This window comes from Silurus aristotelis (assembly GCF_946808225.1).
Source record: "Silurus aristotelis genome assembly, chromosome: 11".
NCBI lineage: Eukaryota > Metazoa > Chordata > Actinopteri > Siluriformes > Siluridae > Silurus > Silurus aristotelis.
In genome coordinates, this window is record NC_139584.1 from 1,123,297 (window position 1) to 1,145,939 (window position 22,643).

Here is a 22,643-nt window from a genome sequence, read left to right on the forward strand (position 1 = left end):
ATGCACCTGGTCTCCTCTGTCCTGAGTCCAGCAAGAATGAGCACTGACAGCTTTACCTTAGACTGTTGCTGAAAAGTGCTGGCACTGGAGACTTCTTCTAGAAAACGCTAATTAAAAATCACTTCATAGAAAAACTTGCTATCTGTGATGTGAGTTCTGGGGTTGATGTTACTACAGAAAAGATCTGTATTATGTCTGAATGTTTCCAGAACTGATTTGGAATGATCACCATTAGGGTCACCATTAGGGTAATAATGAAGATGTTCTAATCGTCTCAAAATGTTATGAATCAACCTGAAAGAGATCATGTATCTTCAGTACACTGTTTCAATTCACCATGAAGACGATGGTTCGAGTGACCAAAAAAACCTCCAGGGTCATAACTTATCGTTGCCTTTTAGGGTCAGAAGATCTTCAAAACTACAATCTGATGTCACCTGAATTACTAGAAGTGGTTTGGAAAGGTTTTAAGAAAAAAAAAGCATTTAATGTTAATTAAAACTCGATTGTCTTTCGTTCACCAGATATTTCCAGAACTTCAAACAGGATCAAGAAACACCAGGGAGGGGTTTGGTGCACACAGAGATGCAGCCATGAAGAAAACTACCTCCTGCCCAGGTTAATTACAGTAGTGCATCTGTAATATTTTGGATTCATTGCATTATAGACTCTATTAGATATACATTAAACATCTGATTAACCTTTAGAGAGATAATAGAAACAATATATACTATTTTGTCCAATCAGAATTAAGCATTTATCAGCATTGTGGTGTATATGGGAAGGTGGTAGCTTAGTGGCTAAGGCATTGAACTTTGGATATGAAGGTCAACAGTTCAAATCCCAGACAGATAGGCGAGACCCTTATTGGCATAACTGCTTGGTTGTGTAAAGTAACTGTTCTGACCAATCAGAAAGAATCATTCAGCAGCATTGTGTCACATCGACTTTACAGCAAAAGGAAATTATTTCTTCGCGTATCCAAGCAGCGTTAGTAAGCTGGGGTAAGACATGATACAGCGCTCCTGGAGCACAGAGGATTAAGGGCCTTTCTCAAGGGCCCAAAGAGTGGCAGCTTAAGGATAGTGGGGCTTGAAACCCAGGCCTCAAGATCAGTAACCCTTAACCACTGAGCTACAACTACCTCATTGTGGTGTAATTGGGGAGGTGGAGATTAGTGTCTGAGGCATTTGACTTTTGATCTTAAGGTTGTGAGTTCAAATCCCAGTACCAACAAGCTGCCATGCCTGGGCCCCTAAACAAGGCCCTTAGCTGCTCAGTTTTATGAATGAGATAAATGTAATTCTTTCTAAGTGCATCTGCTAAATTAAGGAAAATGCTCTGGTGACCCCGTTATTACAGAAAAGAGCCCAGACCTGATATCATGCTGATATGGCTTATCACACACAAGTCTGTTATTTCCTAATCACCTAAGGACAGTTGCATGATGAGAACCGGAGCTGAAGTGTGAGAATGTGCAGATTTAATAATCCATGACAATATCATTAAGATCGCTGTCATACAACACTGACACGCTTAAATCACGTATTACGCTCAAGTGCAGATCGTCAAAATAGCAGACAATCATAAAAACCGATGTCCCGCCGACGTCTCCTCAATTAGCGAATGAGCCGTGCCTCGTTCCCGAGATGTAAATCGTGCATGTCACGTCGACGTACGTGTGCATTAATGCTAGCAATATGTTCCAACACATGACTTAACACTTAAATCATAAATAAAACAAAACACTAAAGCCCAATCTCAATCAGACAGTCCATGAAGGTTACCGAGGTCCTAACATGATAACATGGTAGAAATCTGAGCAGAGATCTGGGATGAGTTCACGAGTTGTTTGTTTTTGTTGATTCTGCACAGAAAACTGCAAATAAATGTGAGTTAAACGGAGCCCTCAGTGTTTTCACAACATCTCCACCATGTATCTGTGTGTCTGTTTATTAGTCAATCCATGTGTTAATTTCAGATACAGTGGCTGTGAAGAGCTTGGAAACTCTGATGGCTTTTGACACGGGCATGTTTATTTTGTTTTTATGCAACATTTGTGTCTCTACCAACAGGAGAGAAGATGTGATCAGACTCCCTCACCCCCACACTCACACATGGAGGTGGAAGTTTATTGGTTTGGGGTTGTTTTGGAGCAGAGAAGATTCCAGAAATTGAAAGTGAAGCATCATGGCTTCATTCCACACTTCATTACCGTGCAGTTCCGTCTGGACTGCGGCTCAATGGAAGTGACTTCACCATAACATATACACAACATATCTTTTAAAAATCAACCATGTGACAAAAACAGCCTTCTTTCACCTTAGAAATATTTCTAAGTTAAGAAACATGTTATCTATATCTGATGCAGAGAAGCTCGTCCATGCGTTTATGACCTCTAGAATAGACTACTGTAATGCATTACTAGGTGGATGTCCTGCATCATTAATAAACAAGCTTCAGTTAGTTCAGAATGCCGCAGCAAGAGTTCTTACTAGGTCAAGAAAATACGATCATATAACCCCAATCTTATCGTCCCTACATTGGCTTCCTATTAAGTTTCGAATAGACTACAAACTACTGCTACTCACTTATAAAGCACTAAATGTCCAGTCTTTTAACAGGCTACAATCCGTCACGCTCCCTGAGATCTCAAAACTCTGGACTTCTAGTAGTTCCTAGAATAGCAAAGTCCACTAAAGGTGGTAGAGCATTTTCACATTTAGCTCCTAAACTCTGGAATAGTCTTCCTGACAGTATTCGGGGTTCAGATACACTCTCCCAGTTTAAGTGTAGATTAAAGACGTATGTTTTTAGCGAGTTCTACACATAACACATATCACATCATAACCTTCAATTCAATTCATTTTTATTTGTATAGCGCTTTTAACAATGAACATTGTCTCAAAGCAGCTTTACACAGATAATGCGGTGATTAAAAATGAATATGTTCTTTATGAGTAAGTTTGTCCCTGATGAGCAAGCCGGTGGCGACTTTGGCAAGGAAAAACTCCCAGAGATGGCATAAGGAAGAAACCTTGAGAGGAACCAGACTCAAGAGGGAACCCATCCTCATCTGGGTTACACCGAATGTCCATTTGTGGCGGGTATACAATGTTGCGGGGTGCAGTGATGATGATCAAAAGCGAACTGTATTCCTGAGTCAGTGTAGGAGACTGTTGACATCAACTACAGTCCAATCCATCCTCAAAGCTCCCGTTCTTACTCCAGAATTTCATGGAACCACCCAAGGCGTTGATGACAAACCTTCCCCAGCTGCACAGAGTGGCCTCCAGTCAAAGAGAACACTATCCAGAGGCAGGCCTGGACGAAGTGGGAAGATCCACGGGGGGGAGAGGGGCAGAACATCTTGAACCTTGTGCTCCAGAACATCTGATCACATCACATTATCAACTTGTGCTGTTAATATCATGAACAGCAGCTACGCTGATTCCTCTCCACTGCTTCTCTTTCTCTCCCCATCCCGAGGCTTCCTGAGGTTGCTCCAGCTCCAGTCACGTCCCACCTCATGAAGATTATGGACTTTAAAGAAGTAGATGCCCACAAACATCCTGAACCATCTAGAGACGTACCAGTGCCAACTGGATCCCACTACATGTGGAGTTCGACATTGGACCTCCTGGAGTGTTTAAAGGCTCTGGCATGGAGAAGCTGATGCTGGATCTGTGATGATCACAAATGTTGAGCTCAGTAGCTCCTACTTTTATACCAAAGACTTTAGAAAGAACATTTACCTATAATCTTATACTCCAGTACTCATGTTAGTTCTCACTCTCCAGTGTTCTGTACTGTTGAAAGATTTATGATCAAACTCTTGATGTCACCCATATGAGGATGGGTTCCCTTTTGAGTCCGGTTCCTCTCAAGGTTTCTTCCTCATAACATCTAAGGGAGTTTTTCCTTGCCACAGTCGCCACGGCTGCTCATCAGGGACAAACGCACACCATTCACCTTCACTGTTGATTTCTGTAAAGCTGCTTTGAGACAATGTCTGTTGTGAAAAGCGCAATAGAAATAAACTTGACTTGACTTGACAACACAACACAACGATGAGCCAAAGCGCACGTCTGAGTTCTGTACGTGTTATTTAGAGAAACGTCTGGAGTATGACACTGATAATGACACTGAATTGTCATTATAGCCATTAAATGAACATTCAAGGTCGAATCCCTGAAATCGCTTTTTCAATATCTTTTTTATAAAAGCATACATTTTTAGCCATATGAATACATTTTTTAACCTTGTTACACAAACTGGTATTGTATTAATGTATAATATTGTGAAATGTGATTCAACAGAGAATAGCTTAATAGAATGAAACAGAGTAACTCCGTCCTTTTGGTCCTCTTCATTTCCTTCATTTCCTCTTTCTCAGATTTCTCCCAAACACATTCCGAGCTCCCACTATTATATCCATGACTCTCAGATTTATTCCACTACAGAGTCCACCATGGCTCATCCTCCCACCTCATTAACTCATCAGATAAAATAACAAATGGACTCCAGATGATTTAAATAAAACCCTGGAGGAACAGAAATGTGACTTCTCTGACTCTCAGTAAAATTCAGTATATTTGGTGGTAAATGACTGGGCCTCTGTTTAACCCCCTGCTGCAAATGTTCACAATCTAGAAATCATTTTTTGGAAACATACTTTCATCTGAAGCCTGTATCAGTTCACTCAACATCACTGCTCTTCATCAACTCTACAACAACTGATGCTGGTGCATGATGCCGTGACCCACACTTCCATAATTCTGTCTTCTCTCGCATTTCTGTTAAAAACCCCAACCAGACTGTAACACATTCAGACTTCATAGGACATAATAATAAGACTAAAATGATATTAGTATAATTAGCAATATTATTATTATTATTATTATTATTATTATTATTATTATTATTATTATTATTATTATTATAAATACCATAATTATTATTATTAGAATATAAACGAGTGAACTTAATAAGAATGATTGTGATTATGACTAGAATTATAATAATATAATTTATACCGATTCAGAGCACAAAGAGCATTACAGAGATTTATTAGATAGATAGAACTTTGTAGCGATTGTCCAGGCAGAGGGACCGAGCTGGGAAGGATGTGCTGCAAGTTAGAGCAGTAAAGGATGGAGAGGGAAATGTGTTGACCAGTGGGGAGAGTGTGTTGAGAAGATGGAGGGAGAATTTTGAGCAGCTGATAAATGAGGAAAATGAAAGAGAGAAAGATGGATTATGTGGAGATGTGAAGCAGAAAGTGGATAGGATTAGGAAGGTGGAAAAGAGGAAGATCAGGAGGAGGTTTATGGATGTGGTGAGAGAAGACATGCAGGTTGTTGGGGTGAAAGAGGCAGATGTAGAGGACAGGGGGGTATGAAGACAAATGATCCGCTGTGGAGACTCCTAATAGGAGAAGCCAAAAGAAGAAGAAGAAGAAGAAGAAGAAGATAATAATAATTAAAACACTGTATATATAGAATTAATAATAAAACTAATTATAGTTACCTTTACTATTATTAGTAGTGTATAAATCAAAATCATATACTTTATTATAGTATACCAATAATTTATGTAATTTAATTTAACACTATTATTAATAATAATTTTTTTTTACTCACTCTATTATTAAAATGATTTAATTACATTAGTAATAGTGAGAAACCTCACTGTTTATTATTAATCGTACACGTAAACTTACACACCACGTAACGCAATTCCTTTTTAAATGATGAGTTCCTATTCGACAGCGTGCACACAATTGCCCTTTGACCAATCAGATTTGGGGATGAAGTACTGCTGTGGTATAATTGAGTTGATTTGAGTTACACGTTGTTAAGTGATTTAAATGAATGCGGTGTGAAATAGATATTAGACGCATTATCACAGTAATAGCTGTAAATGTTTTCAGTCGTCCAGACCATTTTCAATTTCTAGATGTTGGAAATGTGAATCCACTCACTGCTCATCAAAGACCCTGAGACCTGATTTACACCAATTATGATCAGAAATCTGCAAATAAGTGCAGAATGGCTTCAGGATTCAAGCTGTTATTTACAGGGTGTTATTTATTTTTACCCATTTGTGGCCCCCAGTTCCATGTGCTCAGTCCCCTGCTGTTCTCACTGCTGACTCACGACTGTGCAGCAAAACACAACTCAGTTTACATCAAGTTCGACACTGTTATGCTGTTTGTTGAGACGGTTGTTGACTCCAGGAGGACACAAAATGATCACTTCCCGCTGAACGTCAACGACTCCTCAGTGGAGATGATCAAGGACAAAAGATTTCTTGGTGATCACCTGCTGTAGAACCTCAACTGCTCCAAAATCTATTATCCAACTGAGCAGGTGGCTGAGAAGTGACCAAACAAATGAACAAATCCACAAACAAAATATATCAAAACCAAATTAACAAATTAGAAAACAACATAAATCCAAAAACACGTGAACAAATCATAAAATACAGAAACAAATCCAAATACACAACGAGAATTCCGGTAAACCTGGAAAAGTTTGGTATAGTTTGAGAAGCAAATACTCACTGCTGATTGGACAAAACATCAGCCTTGTAAAATATACAGGAAGTACAATGTGAGAAAGTCGACACGTGTGTAAAAGTGTAAAAATATTTAAAGTTGCAGTATTGGAAAAATAATTCGATTAAAATGAACACAGAACACGTGCAAGAATCAAAGTTATGTTACAAATTCCTTTTTATCTTGAAAGAAAAATGTCTCGTCCAATGAGCTGTAAGTATTTTATTCACAAACTATAACCCTTTCTCCTTTGTCAGAATTTTTGAGATTTTTCTGATTTGTTCATTTCTTTTGCAATTCTTGGCCACCATTCCTTGCGGCTGGGATCTCAAAACCTTGCTCTGGGAACCTTGTGCTCTGAAGTCCAACACCATAATCACTCCATAACATCTCCAAAACACCAAAAGATCTCCCATTTCATCCACTCCGTAAGTCAAAAAAGTTTACGTTCCAAATGCAGTGTCAGTAAGTCAGCTGTAAAATCGTGTTTCTGATGAAAATCAGCTGTAAAATCGTGTTTCTGAGGAAAATCAGCTGTAAAATCGTGTTTCTGAGGAAAATCAGCTGTAAAATCGTGTTTCTGATGAAAATCAGCTGTAAAATCGTGTTTCTGAGGAAAATCAGCTGTAAAATCGTGTTTCTGAGGAAAATCAGCTGTAAAATCGAGTTTATGATGAAAAATGAAAGCAGGCCTGGGGTGACCATAACTACCTCAGATCTTCAGTAGCAGTTCTGCAAAGACATTCCAGCTCACCCTGAACATGTTTCATTGTTTTGCTGATAAACGGTCCTGCTCTTGAGCGGCGAGGTTTTTTTAGCCTGATGCTATGCCTGCGCTACATAACGATGCTAGCAACCTTGAGCAGCTCATTTTATTACTTTATAAATTAGCCTGTTGTGCAGGGGTATGTGCAGTCGCTCGGAGCTTTGTGATCGATATTGTTCTTTTATTACACTATTACACTTTTGTGTCAATTTTAAGGCTGTTGTTCTATCGGCACGGCGTTTGAAGGCTACCAAAGTTTTTATTTTTATTGCAGTTGTGTTTATTATTGCTTGCACTTCAAACATCTAGAGTGGAATAGATACGAAGCTGTCATCAGAAGAATATGTTAGAGTTAGAGAACGTAATGCAGTTCCATTTCCCATTGAATGTTTCATAAGTTGTTGTTGGAGATATAATTTACAAAAAAAGAAAGTTACTAGTTATTGATACACACTGGGGTTTTGTGAATTATTCATTCGTGGTTGTATTGAAACACTCTGGAGCGAACTCCAGCTCATCACACACAAAGTTATGGTGAGTCTTAGAGTTTACTAAACCCCAGGTTCACTCAGGAGCTTAAAAAACCATGTGTGGTCACATTGTTGCTTAATTTGTTACAGGCTGTACATTTCCCTTTTTCTTCTCATATTCATTCCCTAACATGGACCCTCACTCTGTCACGTCACAGCAGTCTGTCAACTCCAGTTCCTAGCAAATGACTGCTGTGGACCACAATCCTCATTCTCTCCAGTTACTGATGTACACAGGTGTGTTCAGTTACACACACTCACTCCACACCCTTTAAAGAAGACTTTGTCCTTCAGAAATCTCGTGATCTATACGCTCAGCTCCTGTCTCTGTACTCCTGATGACACCAGACATTGTTGAACCTGTTAGATTGTGATCCCACTTTTGATCTTGACCTGTTTGTTTTCTCACAGTGCTCTCAGGCCAAACCTGCTGTATCTTGTTCGTTCTTCTCCAGACCATGTTCTGATTTCCACAGTGATTCTTCCTGTCGTTTTGGATTCATATGCATACATTATCTTAGCATTTCTTGCACTTGAATGTGTCTGTGCCTGTTTTTGGTGAAGTGAAGACCATCAGTCATGCTGCTGCACCTGATAAACATCTAGCAGTGCAATAGAATAGAATAGTGTACCAACTAAAATCTGGTCAATGGTGTTTACGAGATGGTATTAAAAAGTTTCGAGACTAGAACAAAGAGCAAACGTGAAATTCTGCGTGAAACTGCAAATCTGCCACAGAGACATTTTACATACGGCAATAATTTTTTGAGGTGTTTTTGAGCGACACATGCACTTCAAGAGCGGAAGAACATCGCTGGAGGACGATGAGAGATCAGGAAGACCTTCGACAAGCTCAACCCCAAAACCGTTTAGCAACTCGTGCAGGATGATGGTCAGAGAAGGAAGCACACAATCTCACTTCCGCACCCATCCCACTCGCCAGATATGCGGACTTTACCCTCTTCCCGAAATGAAGCTTAAAGCTCACTGTTTTTTAAATCTGGCTTGATCACATCTGAGCTTCTTGTGAACCTCTGTTTCTAATGGATTATAGAGTGAAAATGTCTTGGCAGATGGAATATTGAAATAATGGAATAAAAACACTACCCAGGATTAGAAATTCCTGTTTCCTGGATGGCTTCCAGTTTTGTATTATTAACAGACACCATGTTGGTTGTCATGCTGGTAATTAACCCTTGTTTTGAAAAAGTTTGACTCCACAGATGTATTAATAATCATTTACAGCCTGGAAAAGAACATGATGGCACTTGTTGAGGTAAAACCCCTGAACAAAAAGATAAAGCAGTGGCTTGCGTATATACCGTTAAAAGAGCACCTAGCAAGCCTGAATTCAACATAATGGCATTTTCCGAGTCGGCGCTTCTGTGAGGAGGCTATTAACAGTGTTTTAACCCCATCAGTGATGGGGGCATTTTATTGAGAGGAAGAATTGAAACCCCAGCAGACATCATTATGGTAAAGACGATAGAGGATAGGGGCCAGATGAAGGTCATTTATTTTCTCCCTCTCTCCCTCTCTCTTTCTCTCATTCTCTTTTTCTCTTTACCTGTTACACTCGTTTCCTGTACCATGCCTCTTTGTGACTGTTCAAATCGCTACACAATGGTTCATGGTAAACCTCATGAGCTCAGAGAATTTCGATAAGAGCATTAAAGGGCTTTTAACAGTTTCATGTGCTGCCTGTTTGTATTTTTAATTTCAGACTGCACACGTAAACACTAACACGTATTCAAACATCCTAACGTGATAACAAGCACACATCGCAAATATGGACATGCACATCTGTGCAGTGAGATGCAGCTGTAGGGAAATACACACATCTGTTTGGCCAGAGAGACGTGGCATCAGATCTCAGATACCTCAACTATGTTTTCAACATCGAACAGAAAAGTGAGATAAGAATATATATATAAATTTCTATATACTGTATTTGGGATGTGCATCTCTGTAACTGAGGCCGATCCGATTTGCATCTCGATGCATAGCCATAGCGATACATTAAAGCTACACATGAAGCAGCTAGCGACGTGTTGCGGTACGATTCCCCACTATTACGATGCAGTGCGATCCGATTTACGCTCCATTCAGCGCATTGCGATATTGTGATATGACGCTCTATAATTCAGTATAGTCCAGAAAGTTCTTTTATTTTTTTTGGGTTCAGACAAACAGAAAATCATCAATTTACTTAAGTGTCTTCTGACTTCTAAGTCATGACCCTTTCACACACACACACATACACACACACACACACACACACACACACACACACACACACACACACACACACACACGCCTTTGTAGTTCAAAAAGAAAGAAAAAAAAACGATGACCAGACCAGGTGCAGCTCTGCCTCTGCCATGTTAATCTGTATTGTATGTGACTCTCAGGACACGCCTCGGTCTTCGTAGTGTTGCGATACTTCATATTCACGTAGCAGCGGTGGTGCTGTATCGGATATATATATGACACATTACATTTTTTTCCAGTGAAAACCAGGACGGCACATGTCATGTTCATCAGCGTGAGGCTTTCTGTCTCCGTACAAAGACAGAGATTACATCTGTGCAAGGTGCAGAAATTCCCTGCATACGGCAGAGTGCAAAAGTTTATAAAGTTGACGGCAGAACTTTTTCTGAAATGTGTTTTTTTTTTCTGTATAATTCATTATCATAATTACATTTCTAACCTTGATTTGCACCTGGTTATTTCAGAAGTATAATTCAGACTGAGCTCCACATAAAAATCCATTGATTCATCTTCAGTAAGTGCTTTATACTCGTTTTATTTCAGTCCTTCACTCACACCACCATGGGTACTCGTTCAAAAACACTTGTTCACACATGGGGCAATTTATCACAGCCAGTCAACCTACTGTACCTCCTGGAACGTAGGAAGAAACTGGTGAACCCAGATGAAACCCACATAATCATGAGGAGAAACCTGACGATGAATTTTATATACCAGGTCCTATTGCGCATTTTATTCTCACACCCAGACACTTGCTAAGGCTGTGACCTGCATCCATTCCATATAAAATCATGCTAAACAGCTGAAAGGAAACAAGCACCAGTACAGGAAATTGGTTGTCAAGTGTTATGAGCTGATTTGCTTTTTACTTACAGTATGATAGCAATCTCACTTCATAGCAACTAACCAGCGAGACGTTTGAATACCAAATATAAATGTATATAGTTCCCATATTTTCAGGCATGAAATTACAAGACGTAAACAATACACACACGATCGCTAATCTTTAAAAGGGTTTGAGGCACTGATCCAAATGTGTTTTAGTGGTTAGCAGGTTTGCCTCTTATTTGTAGGTTAGTACAATTTCTTTCAGGTATCCCAGTTTCCTCCACCGTTCATTTTCAAATCTATATGTTTGAAGGTTTGGTACCCCTGGGACAAGCCCCGGTCTTGCACATGACCCTGTGTGGGGTAAGTGGTCTAGAAAATAAATAGGTACATAAAAGAAATAAATGATCATATCTTGGTTAATAAGGTATTGGACTAACATTAGCCACAATATCTTGAGTGTAAAGTCCATAATCATACGATCTCATCAAACCGTTCAACAAGCCCCTTTGTGTCTGGTAAATGACGATGGAGTTATCCTGGAAGAGACGACTCCCATCAGGATAGAGATGTTTCATCATGGGATAAAGGATCTATTAGTAGAACTTAGTGTTGATTTGTAGTGAGGAAACTCATTAAAACGGTGTTGGGAGGCCAAGGAAAAAAAAATCTGCCTACTGAAGGTACATCTCAAAAGTACAATAAAAAGAACTGGTCTTTGTCTGGGCATTGGAATTCTTTTACCCTTTAGTCTTGGTGTAGGAGTCACATTAACCATAGTGCACACAAATGCTTTATTCGTGTAAATCTATGGTATACCTATGAGGTGGTATGACGTTTTTTTTGCTCTGTTTACAATAAAGTACTTTATTTATTTTTTACGTTTTCACATAATCACCTTGAAAATACTCCCCTTGCACAGTAATACAGCTCCCAGTGTTCTTCTGGAACACGTCCTGGAGGCGTGTCAAGCAGCTTCTGCTATTCGCGAGCTGCAGGAAGAGGGTGAAGTTCGCAGGAGCCAAATCTGAGATCATGCGGATCGTTCTCCGACGATCATCATGCACGAGATGTCGAACGGTTTCAACATGAGCTCGTAGAAGGTCTTCCTGATCTCTTGTCGTCTTCCAGTGATTGGTTGCATCATCGCTGTATGTCAGACGTATTTGCCCAGTTTCACGCAGAATTAACTTTTGCTCTTTGTTCTAACTTGCTGTCCGTGATGAAATCGCAGAATTAAACCAGTTACAACATTAGTTTGGAAATGTTTTTTGGATGACTTTTATTTGTATTTGTTGCTGCATGGTATCCACAATCTTCATCTTCAGGTTAGCAGTCTTTGGCCCTGAAATCCCAGCTCTAACGGAGCGAGTGGATCCGAGCAAATCAGAATGTGCTCATCACCATCATGTAAATAGAAAAGTTAAACAAAAAGAATCAGGAATAAACAGTTTGAATTCAAACTTGGGGTTAAGAAAAGGTGTTTAACGGATGATATACTGCTGCACGTCTCACTGAAGAAAACTGCTGAGAGATGAGATGCCGAGAGTCTGCAGAAATGTCAGGATTCATTTAAAATAAAAGAGAGTTATATAAGAACGTCTGATAAGTATAACACTCTGCATAATTTCAAATGATATCTTCTCTAATGCTTTTCCAGGCGCCCCATATGCCCTGAAGTTTTTGGCTGGTGTCTATGTGGCCCCTGATTGCTGAAGCTTGCCGGGGTTTGTACTGATTTGCAGGGACAGAAGTGCTCGCAGGTTGAGCATATGCTGGAAATTGGAGAGGAGTTTAACCCCTCGGGTGTGCAGACGCAAGGCACAGACTGTAAATCCGAAAGAACTGTATAGAATAATGTGTGTGTTGTTCAACTGACTCAATTTCTTTCCTCTGTCTCTTAATGGCTGAGATTGACAAAGTTCAGACGTGCTCCAACTTCACCTTAGTTCAGATCGTCTCCCACATTCCTTATCTTATCAAGCCACAGTGGAGCTCTATCAGGCGTCCGAGTAGTCCTAGTGAAGACTATAAACTTGACAGACATCTTGGCAAAGCACCCAGGAAGCTACACAAGGCCAAGCTGTTGTCTGCTGGTATTTCAGAAAGATCCAAACTGATTTGAAATGGCTGGAAAAATTATCAGCTTGTTTAGGCTACAATTTAATCTCAATAATAGATCGATGTCCGATATCTATACTCAATTTAATGCAGATCTTATTGCTCAAAGTCACCATTCGCTGTACTATGACGTAATCAGTAGGTGTATAAATCAGGAGAACGGTCTTCACTCCCATTGGCAGACATTTACATTTATAGCATTTGGCAGACGTCCTTAATACGTGTCCACTGATGGTTTTTCTGCAGGTTTTTCAATCAAGCAATAGTTTTTACTACAACAAACATAAAACGCCATGTAAAATAGTACTGAACTTTATTACACAAATAAAAAACAGCAATTAATCACTAAAATGTGCTAAATTAAATAAATATAAATATAATAATTAATATAATTAAGAAATTATAAATATAGAGCGCTCGCCGTGCAGCGCGTCGTTTCACGTGTAAAAACAAACAGCACGTTGCTATAGTGATTCGCCTCTAGAGGTCGCTCTGTAGTGACACCGGACCTTCTCCAGTTTCTGTAATCAAATATCCGTGCCGATAAATCGGCAGAACCAACAGATCAGTCGACCTCTAGTCCTTATCCAGAGTTATGGGGCTAAGGGTCTTGCTCAGGGTTTCAGAAGTGCCAGCTTGGTGCGGCTGGGATTTGAACTCACAACCCTCAAATCCAAAGGCCAATGCCTTATTCACTAAACCACCACCTCCCAGTGTCCAGTGGACACACCAATGTTTGCTGTCGCTCAGGTCAGCTGATCTCTGCATAAAGGAAAGGTTTCTGGTTGCTTTGTTGCTGTAAAGTAAAGTGTAGGAATAAATGCATCGGCATAAAAGTTAACGATGTGATGCCTCGGTTTAAAAAGTGTGCATCGGATACAAGTTGCCATTTGTATCACGATGCATCGTTTTGAACATATTTGCATCGGTAAAAAAAGGATTTATATGTAGGGAGTGAAATTGAAGTTCATAAATGATGTACTATAACTTCTGGATCTGAAGATAATAACGCAGGAACAATGCGTCTTGATTTGCAGGAAAGAAAGATTTGCGTGGGAGCTATGAGAGTGTAGAGAAAGAGATTGGATGCAATGTTTAATGTGCGGTTTTCAGAAGTGAGAAGTAACGAAGTACAAATACCTCATTAATGTACTTAAGTGGATTTTCCTGGTATCAGTATTTTACTCCACTATTTATTTTTTTCTGACAATTTTACTTTCACTCGTTACATTTTTACACAAATATCTGTACTTTCTACTTCTAACATTTTCGAACCAGCCTCGTTACTTTTAGTATTATTTCTTCTCATTGTGTGGCTTTTTCACCAAATCACTGGTGTATTCTTTCCTGGCTATCAGACGTAGATGTAGGCAAGCGGAGCAAACGATGAGCAAGGCAACAAGAGGAATGGTTCATGTGAATTCAGAGGGAGGACACCGATGTGAAAATAAATTAAAAAAAAGAAATTTTTCAACATCAATGGCCTTATAAAAGGGAGATATATATATACAGTACAGACCAAAAGTTTGGACACACCTTCTCATTCAAAGAGTTTTCTTTATTTTCATGACTATGAAAATTGTAGATTCACACTGAAGGCATCAAAACTATGAATTAACACGTGTGGAATTATATATGGAATTATATACATATCAAAAAAGTGTGAAACAACTGAAAAATGTCATATTCTAGGTTCTTCAAAGTAGCCACCTTTTGCTTTGATTACTGCTTTGCACACTCTTGGCATTCTCTTGATGAGCTTCAAGAGGTAGTCACCTGAAATGGTCTTCCAACAGTCTTGAAGGAGTTCCCCGAGAGATGCTTGGCACTTGTTGGCCCTTTTGCCTTCACTCTGCGGTCCAGCTCACCCCTAAACCATCTCGATTGGGTTCAGGTCCGGTGACTGTGGAGGCCAGGTCATCTGGTGCAGCACCCCATCACTCTCCTTCTTGGTCAAATAGCCCTTGATGCCTTCAGTGTGACTCTACAATTTACATAGTCATGAAAATAAAGAAAACTCTTTGAATGAGAAGGTGTGTCCAAACTTTTGGTCTGTACTGTATATATATATATATATATATATATATATATATATATATATATATATATATATATATATATATATATATACAAAAGTATTGGGACACCTGCCCTTTCCTGCATTGGTTCTTTTCCAATCTGTTACCACAAATCTGGAGGCACTCATTTGTAATTTGTACTGGACGTCTTTAGATGTGCTGTAATACAATTTTGCATTCACTTGAACTTGGAAACCCAAACCTGCTCCAGCATGGCGATGCCCCTGTGCACAAAGTGAGCTCCTTGAAGATCTGGTTTACATGCTTTGGAGAGGAAGATCTTGAGTGGTCTGCTATAGAGCTCTGATCTCATCCCTACTGTAACACCTTTGGGATGAATGTGAACGCTGACTGCATGCCAGGACTCCTCACCTACATCAGTACCTGCCTTTAATAACACCCTTGTGGATGATGAACACAAACATACATAAGCACACTCCAAAATCTAGAGGAACATCTTCCCAGAAGAGTGGAGGGAATTATAAGAGCAAATTGGAATGTGGAATGCGATGTTTAAAAATTACATACCGAACTTATGACCAGGTGACCCAATACTTTTAGAAATATAGTATATTTATTTATTTTTTATGTCTTAGTCTTTTCTCTGCTTTTATTCTATATGGTTGTTGTTCAGCCTGGACACATTCAGTTTTTTTATTAATACATTGATTTAATGTGAGGTTCAGTAACCAGCATGACACTAAAACAGGTCATAGTAACGGCTACTTTTCACTGAAGTACATTTCAGAACCCAAACTTCTTTACTTTAACCTGAGTAAAAGAGTCTTTTAAAACATCAGTATCTGCACTTCTACTGAAGGATATGTGGATTTTTACCATCTCTGGCTGTTTTAATTGTATGAGTACATGAATATGACATCTCACCAGTGGCGGGACGTACATTTGGTACCTGGGCCTTCAGTGAGGAAGTACCCGACTTAATCCACCTCTTAATACCACCACTATCACGTGATAATTATAGAAACAATCAATAAAATGCAATAACGCAATATAACAACACGTGACATTACAGAGAAACATTTCACATCTGGAGGTAAAAACCAATTTACTAAAGCAACAAACCCAGTTACACTCCAAACCTCCACACTACAACCACAACTGTGCACCTACAACATCTGGAGCAGTTCAGTTTCAATATTTGTCTAATAACATGACAAAAACATTCAAATGTAAATAAAACACAACCTTTTCACCAGAGATGCAGACTCATAATGTGCAGCGCCCCCCAGAGGCTGTAATCCAGTGGTACCGCTCGTATTCACTGGTCTGGAGGTGGAGATCAAACCCTTTCCCGGGCTGAGACACGCTAGCGAGCTTCAGGGTTGGTGACCTCCTCACCATGTCTCGCTTTTCTTCACAATGGATTTTTAAGTGTCTGAGACTAAATCAATTTCTCTTCTTCTGTAGGTGTAAAAAAGTCTAACTCAGATGTATGAACGTGTGCAGAGCTGCACACGTGTTTTACCAGTCGAACTCGGCTGTAACAGTTTCCCTCTGAACAACCAATCAGAGGACGGAACAGTGCTGACGCTATTCTGGGCCAGTGATCTGCTCTGTGAGTAGAATCTGAAATCTGATTGGATAAAGAAACAGAGCTGTTGGTAATATTCTCTATGGTAAAAGTCCAGCAGTACTGATTCTGAAGGTTCTGAGCAGATTAGATTCACATGGCAGCACATAGAGGCTGAAATCTGATTGGACGAAAAAATCTACATCCACATCCACGTACTGAAGCAGTGCAGCTGAGAGAAACACCACGACATGAAGAGAAGAAACTGATGGAAGAAATTCATACAATTTCATGGAACAAATATTAGAATTTGGGTTGTAAATGTAGGTCAGTGCTTCTGATACCAGCAGAGAAGGATTTACTGCCCCTGACTGCACACCACTGCGTATCGCAACACTACGGAGACGGAGACGTGTCCTGAGAGTCACATAGAATACAGAACAACATGGCAGAGGCAGAGCTGCATCTCCTGCAGACACAACAGGAGAAGAACATCTGGTTTGATTTATTTATTTACCTTTTTAGGTTAATAATGAATCCTGAAATATTTGTCAGTATTTGATTGGCTCTTTTTGCAGGGCAGGACATACGTGCAATAAACCCCATTTAGGATCCATTGTGGCTTTGTCACATTTGCACAAAGGCCTTAAATCAATCAATCAATTCATTAAATAATCTGAACAACATAAACCAACCAATAAACAGCTGAATGAATAAATAAAGTATGTGGACAAAAGCCTAACTTACTGCAAGTACACATTTAGAAGTGACCTTGATGAATAAAAACCTTCTACATAACCAGATCTGAGAGCTTTTATTACATTTATATAGTTGTTTCATCGCAAAACGAACTTCTGTCCTTGAGACACGTGTGCCACTTAAAAAAACTCACCTAGTAACATTAAAATTCTGTTAAACACACTCTGATAACAATGTGCATCTGCTTAAAAGAAATGGTTCTTCAACAAGACAGCATTTGAGCAAACCCTGCTGATATTCCCTGGCCCTCTCAGCATCCAGACCTGATTCAAAGAATCGCAGTGTTTCGCTGCTGACAGAGTTAAAACAGAGATAAAGGGTAAAAAAAAATAAATAAAGATATGCCAAGCAGTCTGGCAGAAGTAGAACAGTTATGCCAGGGAGGTGGTCCACGGGGGGTCGAAATACAACCGAGAGGATCAGAGAATACAAAAGGATGCGAGCGTCTGCTTTCCCAGCAAGCCTTGCAGGGTTAAGCTGCGATGTGTATCCCTGGTGATATGAACCCTTGTCAAAACCATGTCACTCCCCAGAGGGGTCTCTGATCACGCTACTTGACAACACGCTAAATCCTGGACTAGTTGCTAACGTAGGATTCTGCCATTTGTCTTTTCCTTTTCCAATTCCTTGTCCATTTTTGACACTTTTTTCTGGCAGGTCCTCCCAAGTGCTCTCTGTCTTCCCGCATCGCCCAATCGCTGCATTTCCTCAACTGTTGCAAGCTTAGCTACAAATCTAAATCCAATCCAGCCTCAAGCTACCTGAAGGCACTGATCAAACCCTTCTCTTTGCTATGTTTCCTTTGAGCCACAGGCTTGACATGACCTTACATCTCTCAAGATCCCTTATTACTAGCACTGAGGTGAAACCCGATCTAATGTTCCATCACAAATACATCCTTAGACTCTCTACAGATTCGCATGTGAAGATAAACTGATAGCTATACACTCGTTATTCAGCATTTCAAATAGAATTATTATCCATTGGTTACTCCAGTGATGAAAAGGAGTTCACTTCAACTAGAAACCACTCACTTCTGCTGAGGATGTTCTCTACATGGACAGCCGAAAAATCCATGAGGCCCAAAGTTGGGACACTGTGCAAAATGTAAATAAAAACAGAACGCAATAATTTGCAAATCTTGCATTTGGTATATAATTATGGAATAGAAATCCATATTTTATTCACAATAAACATATCAAATGTTTGAACAAAGAATATATACCAAATTAAAGGGAAAACACTGTATTTTTAAATTTGATGACTGACAAAAAGTTGGGACTGGACCCTGTTTTTTCCTCCCTGTGTATCATCATGTCTTCTGTCCATATACATCTGGGAACTGAGGAGACCAGTTGCTGAAGTTTTGGTAAAGGAATGCTGTCGTATGTGTGTCTGGTACAGAATTCTAGCTTCACAACAGCTCAGGGTTTTCTTTGTTGTGTTTTTTGTTCAAATTGTAAATTAGATCTGGGTTTATGAGATTTGCTAATTATTGCATTCTGGTTTTATTTACATTTCACACAGTGTCTTAACTTTTTTGGAATTGGGGTTTGCTACAGTGGTTTAGAGCTACATTTGTCATGAAAAGATGCATTCAAGTCTCCATCAGTGAACAGTTTATAACCTCATTAATGATGGAATTATAACGAATGAATGTCCATTATCAAGTTGAGGATGGGCTGCTTTTTTGAATATGGTTCCTCTCAAGGTTTATTCCTAATAAAGTCTCAGGGAATTTTTTTTTAGCATCACTTCTAGCTCGCTCATTAGGCACAAATTTATGATTTATGTGTCATTATTTATCTCTGTAAAGCTGCTCTTGGACAATGTCTATTGTGAAAAACACAACAAAACTGAACTAAACTGAATCTATTAAATTACTATTAGGAAGGTGTAGATTCATTTCTAGAGCTTTAAGGGGAGTTTCAGCTTAACTCCAAACCACACTTGTGTACTTTACCTAAATATAAATATAAATGTTTTAATATTTGTGTAATTGTTGACATGGTGAAGCTTCTGGTATTTTGGGGTGAATCTCCATTCATGTTCAGTCCAGTCAAATTTAAAGCTAAAATCTTACATTTCAAACATAAGAAAGATCTCAGAACCCAGAGTTTTGGCAAACCTTCATATTTAAGCTGCATGTTATTATAAAATGATTGTACTATTATCACCACCATGTACACCATGCAGCCATGAGTATTTTATCACCTGACCTTTTCATAGCTTTCTGCCAGTATGAGGTTCTTTTTTAAACTATTAGCACAAAGTTTGAGATACACAATTGTGCAGGACGTCTTCGGATGCAGGAACATGACATTTTCCCTGCACTTGAACTTGGAGTCCCAAATCTGTTCCAGCATGAACACTTCCATGCTGACTGCACCCCAGGCCTCCTCACATCACCTACATTAGTACCTGACTCTACTAACATCCTTTTAGCTGTATGAATCCCACACAAATCTCCAAACGCAAACTCCAACATCTAGTGGAACATCTTCTACTGGAACAGCAAATGGGACTAAATGTGTAATAGAATGGAATAAGAGCTGAAAGACTGCAATTTCAATTCAAAGGCGATTATTCTTTACCCTGCAACCCTGTAAAAATTCCACAACTCTCTCTGTGTGTGTGTGTGTGTGTGTGTGTGTGTGTGTGTGTGTGTGTGTGTGTGTGTGAGAGAGAGTGAGAGAGAGAAAGAGAGAAAGAGAGAAAGAGAAGAGAAACACAAAGAACAGCATAATTTGCTGTGAAACAGGTCAGCAGTTGACACAAACCAAATTCATATCCACGCGACTGTGAAATACGGCTCTTTCTTCATGCGCCACAATTGATATTTCCCTTAAAAGGTTTTCAAGTTTTCCATAAACATCTCTTTCCACTAAGAGCTTCATTAGCTCCAGAGACACGGCTGGAGCCTGACGCTGCATTTCCAGCTCACGCCATCGTTTAGTGCTTATGTGCTGCAAGAGCACTGAAATATATATATATAAATAAAAGGGATGTGCGTCTTCATAACTAAGGCCGATGTGATTCGCATCTTAATGCATAGCCAATGATGGGATACATTCCGATACATATAAAGCAGCTCCTGATGCGAAACGATACGATTCACCACTATTGCGATGCAGTGTGATCCGATTTCAATTCAATTCAACGCAAAAATATGATGCTTTGCAAATTAATATGGTACAGAAAGTTCTTTGTTTCAGACTGACAGCAAATCATCAATTTACTTAATTGACATCTAACACATGGCCATTTCACCAACCTGCAAAAAAAATAAAAAATTTTTTTCCCCTGTTGTGTCTACAGGAAGTTACAGCTCTACCTCTGCCATGTTAATCTGTGACTCTCAGGACACTCCTCGGTCTCCGTAGTGTAGTGATACGTCATGTTCACGTAGCAACTCTTTCAAAACTAAGGCATTAAAGCAAGTTAATTTGCAGCGCGCATTTCTGTTCGACCATATCGAATTAAAATATCAATAAATAAATATAAAAAGATTCAGCGCAACATGTTTATTCACAACGGCCTTCTTTCACTCAGATATTTGAAAAAAATTATAAACTCAATTGAAAAATACACTTTAGTCACTGAACTTTTGTTTTACTGATACGCCAAGTCTTAAATCGAGCACCAAATCCACCAGGACGCGCGTGTCCGGCAATTAAAACCGTCCATGTGGAAACAAAGTAAAAATTCCATTTGTTGTTCCATTTTGATGATTTACGTCATTTAAAACGCCATAATTACTTTGAAACATTTAGAAGAATATTTAGTCTTCATGCTCTATGTTGAGTTCGGTTTCACTAATAATAAACATACATTTGCATAAGCATCGATATTTGTTCGTCCGCATGTTGATTAGAGAATTAAAAACTTAAAAATAATTAATTTAAGGAAGATTTACAACAGATACAAATGTGTGATTAAGTTGCAAATAAAAAATTCATCAACTGACAGCCCTAATATTTATATATATATATATAATTAATGGCTGCAGAATAAACAGGCATGAAGGAAAGTAGCTTCACTTCTTATGTTTTATTCAGGTATGATATGAGATTTAATTTATTGAAAATACAGTAATTTATTGAAATACAAATATAATCTCTCTCTCTCTCTCTCTCTCTCTCTCTCTCTCTCTCTCTCTCTCTCCAATCCTTTCTGTCTTTTCTTTCTTCTCACACACACACACACACACACACACACTCCTACCTACACACTGCTATGATGAAGGCTGAAAGATTAGACCTACGCAGTGAATGTATGTGTGTATACATATGTGTGTGTGTGTGTGTGTGTGTGTGTGTGTGTGTGTGTGTGTGTGTGTGTTCAGACGTGCAGACAGCACCGTGACATTTCTAAATGTATTGTTTAATAAACGGGTAGAAGACTGGGTGATGACAGCTCATCTGTCTGCCTGCTCTCAGGCCTTTAGCCAAGCGCTCTTTGATTTCCTGTCCTCTCCATGACAGATGGCTGCATTGTAGGAGAGCCATCAGGGCCAGGATTTAGGGCGACTCGGTGCCTCGTGCATAGCTATATTAGTGCACCCTTCAAAGCGGCGCCTCGTGTTCACTAAAGCGTGCGCTCGGATATCGCCGTGTATTCACGTCAACAGCTGCCCTAGAAAAGAGCGCAGAACTCGGCTGCAGAACTTCTGTCTACAATCCGTAGTGTAATCTACCTTCTGAACAAAGGAACACCACAGGTCATCGTTTCAGTTTTCTCAAATATCCCTGATGTGCAGTGTACTCTGTAATGGCCATCTCATCCAGGGTTTATTCCCACATATACAGTCTGTCTGTCTGTCTGTCTGTCTGTCTGTCTGTCTGTCTGTCTGTCTGTCTGTCTGTCTGTCTATCTATCTATCTATCTATCTATCTATCTATCTATCTATCTATCTATCTATCTATCTATCTATCTATCTATCTATCTATCTATCTACAACAAACGCACAGCCACAAAATATCCACTGCCTCCACTATAAAAGACAAAATAATAGTCAGGTGTGTCACGTGGCCAAGCGCCAGATATTGGTATATTTCATGCAGAAATTCACTCTGGATCATCTCTGGATACACAATTTCTTCAAGTCTGAGATTTAGTTGCAGTGTTTCAAAAATGAAGTAAAAGAAGAAGAAGAAAAAAGGAGAAGAATTACACTACAGCATATTTTTATTATAGTGTT

The 22,643-nt window shown here is 39.3% G+C and overlaps 2 protein-coding genes across 4 annotated transcripts in view; both read right to left on the reverse strand.

The window, feature by feature from the left end:
- LOC310733618 (N-acetyllactosaminide beta-1,3-N-acetylglucosaminyltransferase 3-like) overlaps positions 1-4,062 on the reverse strand; it is a 387,738-nt gene extending 383,676 nt beyond the window's left edge. Inside the window, exon 1 of the mRNA XM_083555024.1 lies at positions 3,939-4,062. The gene's annotated coding sequence lies outside the window, so the exon portion shown is untranslated. The remainder of the gene's footprint in view (positions 1-3,938) is intronic.
- The window catches only part of tafa5l (TAFA chemokine like family member 5, like), an 84,452-nt gene that overhangs the window by 52,222 nt on the left and 9,587 nt on the right, over positions 1-22,643 (reverse strand). The window lies entirely within an intron of this gene.